The sequence below is a fragment of the Medicago truncatula genome, chromosome 5 (assembly GCF_003473485.1).
Source record: "Medicago truncatula cultivar Jemalong A17 chromosome 5, MtrunA17r5.0-ANR, whole genome shotgun sequence".
Lineage (NCBI taxonomy): Eukaryota > Viridiplantae > Streptophyta > Magnoliopsida > Fabales > Fabaceae > Medicago > Medicago truncatula.
Window position 1 is genome coordinate 26476458 of NC_053046.1, and position 8642 is coordinate 26485099.

Sequence of the window (8642 nt, forward strand, 5' to 3'; positions counted from 1 at the left end):
ATGTTTCTTGATACCGTCTCAATATTTAATTCAAACACGGTGTTGAATAAAATTGTATCATTGTTTCTCGATTTGTATCAACCTTCATTTGGGTTGGTTTGACTCGATTCGTTTCCATGCATGTGCTCTTTTCAATTGTATCAATCTTCATCTAGAAACCACTTGATTCGATTCAAATATTAGTTGAATCGTATCAATCTTCATAGCTCCATATTTATCCCTTTTCACATGTTTGAATCAAATTATTCGTAGTGTGATTTGAATCATGTCGTTGTTGTTGCCACAAATATCGCACTTATCACTCTTGTATATATATAGCTAAAAAACTTTGATTAGGATTTTCTTCAAAAAACTATTTTTAAGAACACTTGTATGATTTAAGAACTAGATTGATAGGGTGGTATATTATAATTGTAAGTTTGGTTTCTTTAATGGATCTTGGTGGAGTATCAAGGATCTAAAGTAAAAGAAGTTATTTTTCACCTCCGAAGGAAATTGTGAGGGTTATTTCTCAAACAATTGAGATTCAAGGAAACCGAAGCGATGCAATATCAAAGAAGATTTATTAGATAAGAAGATCAAAGGATTGCATGAAAGCTCGAGATTCGATGATGTTGGGATTATCCAATTTCAAGGAGGCTTGAAGATTAGAGGCTTTGGAGTGATTACTTAGCGTAGAAGATTTAGGACCGAGTTGATTTGTAAATTCAATGAACCTTTGCAGTATACTCTACTAAGCGTTTTCAACATTTCATATGATGATCGAGGGAACCTCTATAAATATGGTTTTTTCTTCTTACTTTCTCTTTACTCATTGCAATATAATTTTATCTATCTTAAATTGTTTATTAGATTATTTGAAGCTTATAACAAGTGATTGAATATTTTAGAACTTAATTTTTCTACAATATCTTGAAGATACATTTAACAATGTGAGACCGAGTGATATTAATTCTCGACTAAAGAAATTCCAATACGATTTGATACCACTTTTTGGTTTGTATGATGCTATAGAAATGGATCTAGAGAGGGGTGGAGTGAATAGATACCCATTAAAAAATTACTTGGAAACATGGTTTTCAAAATGCTGTTTTCAAAAAGGTTTCAACTATTGGATTTGTGACATAAGGTACAAAGAATATCCAAACAAAACAATATGAAAACAAGAGAATTCTATATTGAATAAGTTATTCACTATTGAATTAATGTTCTTACTCAAATTAATACACTAAATCACACAACAAATACAATCACAAATCAAACCTATACTTTCAACAATGAAAACGCTAACAAGGAAATACAAGGATTTGATCAATTATTAAATGATTTACAAGCTAATTACAATTATGCTGAGAGATTTAACAAAACTTGTGAAAAAAGTATTAATCAATGAAAAGATTAAATCATCTTAAAACATTGCAATTAAACATATCGATATTTAACATGTATCAAATCAAATATGTAAGAATTAAAAAATGGTCTTGTTAACTAGTGCCCCCGGAACACTAGTTAAGGAACTAAAAATAGAAAGAAAAGTCAAATTTAATAGTAGTTTCTCCAATCGTTCTTGCCATGGGGTACGTCTACTCTTCGTGGATGAATCCATGGTCTTCCATTATGATGTTGAACGCACAAAGTTGATACGAGGTTTCATTATAATCAATTTACCAACTAAGCCAACCTTTGACCCCAAAGATGACAAAACCCTAAATATACTTGAACAAGATCACCTCAAACTTGAACCAAATCCAAATTCTTTAAGTTTGGACCCTTAACCCTTCAAATCTTCAATCATATGAGATCCTTCAACTAAATATACTTGAACAAGATCACCTCAAACTTGAATCAAATCCAATTTCTTTAAGTTTGGACCCTCAACCCTTCAAATCTTCAACCATGTGAGATCCTTCGACAATCTTCATCATGATCCCTAGCTTGTAAAGGATAAAATATAGCCTTATTGCATCCTTTAGAATCTTGAGCAATCAAATTCCTCGGAAGAATCAAACTGTTAAATAACCTACAATTGTCCCTATGAGTAATGAGAGAGAAAGGTAATGAATGATTTCAGCATTTAGAAGAAAAAAAAAATGAGGAAATGTTATATTTATAGTTTGAGAGTCTTGGTGAAAACGAAACCTGGTATTTAGAGGAAAATATATTGTCTTAATCGATTCACACTTATGTTGAATCAATTCAGATGTGTAAAATTGAACATGGAGAACGTTTGAAGATTGAGTCGATTCACATGAAAATCAAATCGATTCAGATGAACTCTATGTGTATTGAATCGATTCAATGAAACCTAGTAACAACAGAGCGTGTTGGAGAAATCCTAATTTATTTTGTATATAAATGTGAATCAAGCAATTGATGTGAATAAGAACGTAGAAGAAATTAGGCTTAATACATCATTTGGTCTCTTAACTTATTTTTGGTTTTTATTTTGGCCCCCTAACTATAAGGGACCATTATGAAAAAAAGAATTAAGTTAAGGGACCAAATGATATATTAAGTCAAGAAATTATTATATGTATATACAAAACTTGATACTTATTCTCTATGATCAAATTGTTTTATGTAAGAAAATTGTATAATACACTCGATTTGTTCATAACTATGTTGTCACATCGATTGTGCATTGATTGTACATATAAATTTATTATTGTCCAACTTAATTTTTAAAAAAATTCCTCCTTTCTATCAGGATAGGTTGAACAGTTAATTAAAAGACAATGGGGTCGAATAATTAGTAAGTTCTTTTATGTTACTCCTTTTATGAGTATGCTAAAGAGACACACAACACATTGATCTATTAAAGAGACATTTATTAAGCATGTTAAAAGGGCAATTATTACACATTGATCTACGTACTTAGGTTCTAAAAATATTTAATTTTCTTAAGCATTACATGAGCATTATAAGTGATAAAATCATATTCTATTTTCTACATGCAAAGAGAAAACAATATGGCAAAAACTATCAAATTTGTTTACACAATGATTTTATTTCTTTCCCTCTTCATTGTTGCAAAAGAAGTTCATGGTAAGCCATGTTTTCTCGCTTTTCGAATTTTATTTACTTTTGTAGTTTGTAAACAATTTTTTACCTCGTTGTAATAACATTATTTTATTATCTTTTTTCATTGCAGCATATCCTGGTTGTGAAACTGATGCTGAATGTCCAAAAATTTACGAATTGTATCCTTTAATTTATAAATGCGAAAACAAGTTTTGTATACTTTCTCAAGTGCTTCCATATATTGTATGAATATCTGACCCACAAGAGTGCATAAATGTCACGAAGAGAAGAATAAGTTCTTTCCCTAGGAAAAAAGAAAATTCAATATACCTATAATTTTTGCATGAATTTCATTTAATTTTTGTGCTAGTACCAATCAAATCACTTGAAGGAGCTTTATACCATTGAATAGCATTGCTAAAAGATGCACCATTAATTTAGTAGTAATCTTGATTTGAATTGTTTCTGTATGCTGAAGAATACTAAGAAAAGTGTTTGGCACATTCACATAAACAGTTTGTGGAATTTGAAGTTCCACTTGCATGTTTTTCCCCATTGAAACATAAACTCTATTTTTTTTTTCTTTCCAATAACTCAATTTGTTAGCAATAACATCCCTATTAATTGATTTTCCAGCAACGTATTTCTCAACATTTGCAACCCCTTTTTCTTATTCTCATAATTCAAATCCATCGGCTTTTTTAGCAATTTTGTTGCATTGCTGTATTGAGTGTCCTATGACTCTTCAGTTATTGTAGAACAAGGGTCGTTTTCTCATTAACAATCTCAAAAAAAAAAAAAAAAAGCCCTTCTTTTTCAACGAGCATGTTGTTGAATATTGGTTGTGACTCACTCCATCCCAAATTATATGTGGTTTTAAAAAAAAAGTTTATCCTATATTATAGGTAGCTTTACAATATCAATGAAAAATTAATGTTAATTTTTCTATGATGTCTTTAACTATTTATTATTCTTCCTCCTTTTAATTCTTTCATTTATCTTTTTCATATCTTATTAAAGATAATTTTGTAAAACAACTCATGATAATATCTTTTTGTCACACAAAATTAATTATATTTCTTAATACGTGTGAAATGCTAAAACGTCATATAATTTGAAACGGAATGAGTAATATGCAAACCTAATGTCCAAAAAGAAGGATTATAGTGGGCTCATAAATGGCTGGAGCAGTGTCAATACTTGATGCAATTTCAAAGAGTGACCTTGATCTCCGATATTCTTGGGGGAGGTCAAGAAGTCTAATCCACAGTACCTGAGCACGTGTTAGCTTCTAATTTTGGGGATTTAAATCCGTCATCTAACATGAGAATCGTAAAAGCCATGGTTTTAGATTTATCAGCCGTATTGACCAAATCTTGCGCATTTCCACAACATAATTGAATTGGAGTTCAAATAATCCCTTACCTAAAGTAATGACTTTCCAGTGCAAGTTCGACCACAATTTGATGTAATTCAAGAAGAAATTATGCAAATCGGCAATGCAAAATATCTAGAAGACTTGTGAAAATCTTCGGAAGACCATGAATGAAGATTCAAGAGGCCCCAGAAGAAATTACAGAGGGAGGGATTGTGTTCCCAAATCCCAAGACATCTTATATGGAAGAAAACACTCAAAAGACAAGGAAAAAGGCGTTTAAGCGCATGAAAACGGCACCCATATGCGCCTGTTGGAACAAAATGTGTTTCACAATGAACCTTATTAAGTTTTGATGATAACAAGGTATTAAAAATTGTCAATTGGTTATTACTAATAATTGTTCAAGTGTACAGGACCAAAGGCTACTCAAGTTATTTCAATAGGTCTTGGAAGAACAATAGAAAGAAAAAGAAATTCTGAGCATCTGAAGAAAACTGCTCCTGAAGCTAAACTGCTCCTGAAGAGATGACGTCATCAGAAGCAGAAAGTCATCAGAAGCAAAAGTTTTCATCAGAAGCAATATCTTCACCAGAAGCTACATTTGATCCTTTAATCAAACTCAAGATTCAAAGTAGCTGATTCTCAATTCAGTCTTATCAAAGAAGAACGAAGAATTGAAAGGGAGGTATCAACGGATATATGGATAGCACTGAGCTCTTGTCTCTCGTTAATAGAGTTGACAAAGTACAAGTGTACAACCACTACCTCCACTACTCTGTTTTCTGTCTACGCTACAAGACAAAACAACAGCCATGCCTGCAGAATTGTACACTCAAGATGGGAATGAATTTGAAGTTTATTCTTCAAAGGACTACACCCAAATCAGGCAAAGGATCACTGGTGGATAATCAAAGGATTTCAAACGACTCTTTAGACGTGCTGATTATCTCAACGTCTCTTTCACGCCTCTATATAAAGGAGTGAAGACTTGAAGATTGTAGACAGATATACATAAGTTTAAAAGCGCCAAAACTCTGTCAATTTGATTCTACAAAGCACACTGAATTTCTGCACTGATTTGATACATCTTAGAAATTCAAAGTCTAGAGTCTTTTCTGTATTGTATTGTGAACACCACTGATTGTATATCAAGTGTTCAATTCAAACTCAATTCTCTGTATTTTTGTTTGATTAGAAGTCTCTTGCCTGCGTGCTTGAGCATTAGAAGTCTCTTGCTTAGTGCTTGAGCATTGGAAGACTCTTGCGTGTGTGCTTGAGCATAGTTTTGTGAAGTCTCATACTTTAAAAGTATTGAGCAGTTGTAATCTTGTGATTATAGTGAAATCTCCTTGGAAGTGCAAGGGGGACTGGACTACTTCCGTGTTGTGGAAGGAACCAGGATAACTGCTTGTGTCTTTGTCTTTCTTTTCTCTGCTCTGTTCTTTTCCGCTGCAATCTGACTCTGATCATTTCATCAGAAGCAATCAAACTGCTTCTGAAGTTTTATCAGAAGAAGAATCCCTTTTTAAGAGAAAAAGAAAACACAATTCAACCCCCCCCCCCCTTCTTGTGTTTTTCACCTTCAATTGGTATCAGAGCTTGCTCTGTTATCACAGCACTTAACCGTGTTACAGTTCAAGATCTATTAGAAAAACATGTCTGGAGATGAGGAATCAGTTACTACAAAATACACAAGTGTCAAGCATGACGATGATACTGCTGACAAGAAAACAGACTCTGGAAAAGCTCCAAAGTTTAATGGAGATCCAGAAGAGTTTTCATGGTGGAAAACTAATATGTACAGCTTTATCATGGGATTGGATGAAGAGCTATGAGATATACTGGAAGATGGAGTTGATGATCTGGATTTGGATGAAGAAGGAGCTGCTATAGACAGAAGAATATATACTCCTGCTCAGAAGAAGCTTTATAAGAAACACCACAAGATAAGAGGAATCATTGTGGCTTCTATACCTCGCACCGAATACATGAAAATGAGTGACAAATCTACTGCGAAAGCTATGTTTGCTTCTCTTTGTGCAAACTTTGAAGGCAGCAAGAAAGTAAAAGAGGCTAAAGCTTTGATGCTAGTTCATCAGTATGAACTTTTCAGAATGAAGGATGATGAGAGTATAGAAGAAATGTACTCAAGATTTCAAACTTTAGTTTCTGGATTGCAAATACTGAAGAAAAGCTATGTTTCTTCTGATCATGTTAGTAAGATTTTGAGAAGCCTACCTTCAAGATGGAGACCCAAAGTAACTGCCATTGAGGAAGCTAAGGATCTAAATACTTTAAGTGTTGAAGATCTTGTTAGCTCACTTAAAGTGCATGAAATGAGTCTAAATGAGCATGAAACCTCTAAGAAGAGTAAATCCATTGCTTTACCATCTAAAGGAAAGACCTCAAAGTCTTCCAAAGCCTACAAAGCCAGTGAATCTGAAGAAGAATCACCTGATGGAGATTCTGATGAAGATCAATCTGTAAAGATGGCTATGCTGTCCAACAAGCTTGAGTATCTGGCAAGGAAGCAGAAGAAATTTTTGAGCAAGAGAGGTAGCTACAAGAACTTCAAGAAAGAAGATCAGAAGGGATGCTTCAATTGTAAGAAGCCTGGTCATTTCATTGCTGATTGCCCTGATCTTCAGAAGGAGAAGTTTAAAGGCAAATCCAAGAAATCAAGCTTCAACTCCAGTAAATTCAGAAAGCAAATAAAAAAGAGCTTGATAGCGACCTGGGAAGATTTGGATAGTGAATCTGGTTCTGATAAAGAAGAAGCTGATGATGATAAGGCAGCCGTTGGGTTAGTAGCAACAGTATCATCAGAAGCAGTATCAGAAGCTGAATCAGATTCAGAAGATGAAAATGAGGTATATTCCAAAATCCCTAGACAAGAACTTGTTGATTCTCTAAAAGAACTTTTATCACTGTTTGAACACAGAACCAATGAGTTGACAGATTTAAAAGAAAAATATGTTGATTTGATGAAACAACAAAAGTCAACTCTATTGGAACTGAAAGCTTCTGAAGAAGAACTCAAAGGGTTTAACCTCATATCAACAACATATGAAGATAGACTCAAGAGTCTTTGTCAGAAGCTACAAGAAAAATGTGATAAAGGTTCAGGCAATAAACATGAGATTGCCTTGGATGATTTTATTATGGCTGGAATAGACAGAAGCAAAGTTGCTTCTATGATCTACAGCACATACAAGAACAAAGGCAAAGGGATTGGATATTCTGAGGAGAAATCCAAAGAATACAGTCTCAAGAGCTACTGTGATTGTATCAAGGATGGATTGAAATCCACCTTTGTGCCTGAAGGTACAAATGCTAAAACTGCTGTTCAGTCAAAACCTGAAGCTTCTGGTTCACAGGCTAAGATTACAACAAAGCCAGAAAACCTTAAGATCAAGGTAATGACAAAATCTGATCCTAAGAGTCAAAAGATTAAAATTCTGAAAAGACCAGAACCTGTTTATCAGAATCTGATTAAACCAGAATCTAAAATCCCAAAACAAAAGGATCAGAAGAACAAAGCAGCTACTGCTTCTGAGAAAACAATACCAAAAGGTGTCAAACCTAAAGTATTGAATGATCAGAAGCCACTCAGCATTTACCCTAAGGTACAAGGGAGGAAAAGTAAAACCTCCAAGACTAACCCAAAAGGACCCATGAAGATATGGGTACCTAAATCTGAATTGGCCAAAAATGCAGGTGTGCTTAAGGGCAAGAGAGAAACAAAGGTCATGGTACCTAGACAGCGGATGTTCAAGGCACATGACTGGAGAGAAAGCTTTGTTCCTTACCCTTACAATGAAAGATGGAGGAGAAGTGAAGTTTGGTGGCAACCAAACTGGAAAGATCATTGGTACAGGTACTATTGGTAATTCCTCCATCTCAATTAATAATGTGTGGCTAGTAGATGGTCTGAAGCATAACCTATTGAGCATTAGTCAATTTTGTGACAATGGGTATGATGTAACGTTCAGTAAGACCAACTGCACACTAGTCAACAAGGATGACAAATCCATTACATTCAAGGGAAAGAGAGTTGAGAATGTCTATAAAATAAATTTCTCTGATCTGGCTGATCAGAAGGTAGTTTGCCTTCTGTCAATGAATGATAAAAAATGGGTATGGCATAAAAGGTTGGGACATGCTAATTGGAGATTAATTTCTAAAATTAGCAAGTTACAACTGGTCAAAGGATTGCCTAACATTGATTATCATTCAGATGCAC

At 33.9% G+C, this 8642-nt stretch overlaps 1 long non-coding RNA gene across 1 annotated transcript; it reads left to right on the forward strand.

Moving 5' to 3' along the window:
* Nucleotides 1-2890: 2890 nt before the first annotated feature.
* On the forward strand, nucleotides 2891-3838 carry LOC11432450 (uncharacterized). The gene is made up of 2 exons (XR_003012563.2): nucleotides 2891-3045; nucleotides 3152-3838. It is a non-coding gene; the product is annotated as an uncharacterized lncRNA (long non-coding RNA).
* The last annotated feature ends 4804 nt before the right edge of the window (nucleotides 3839-8642 follow it).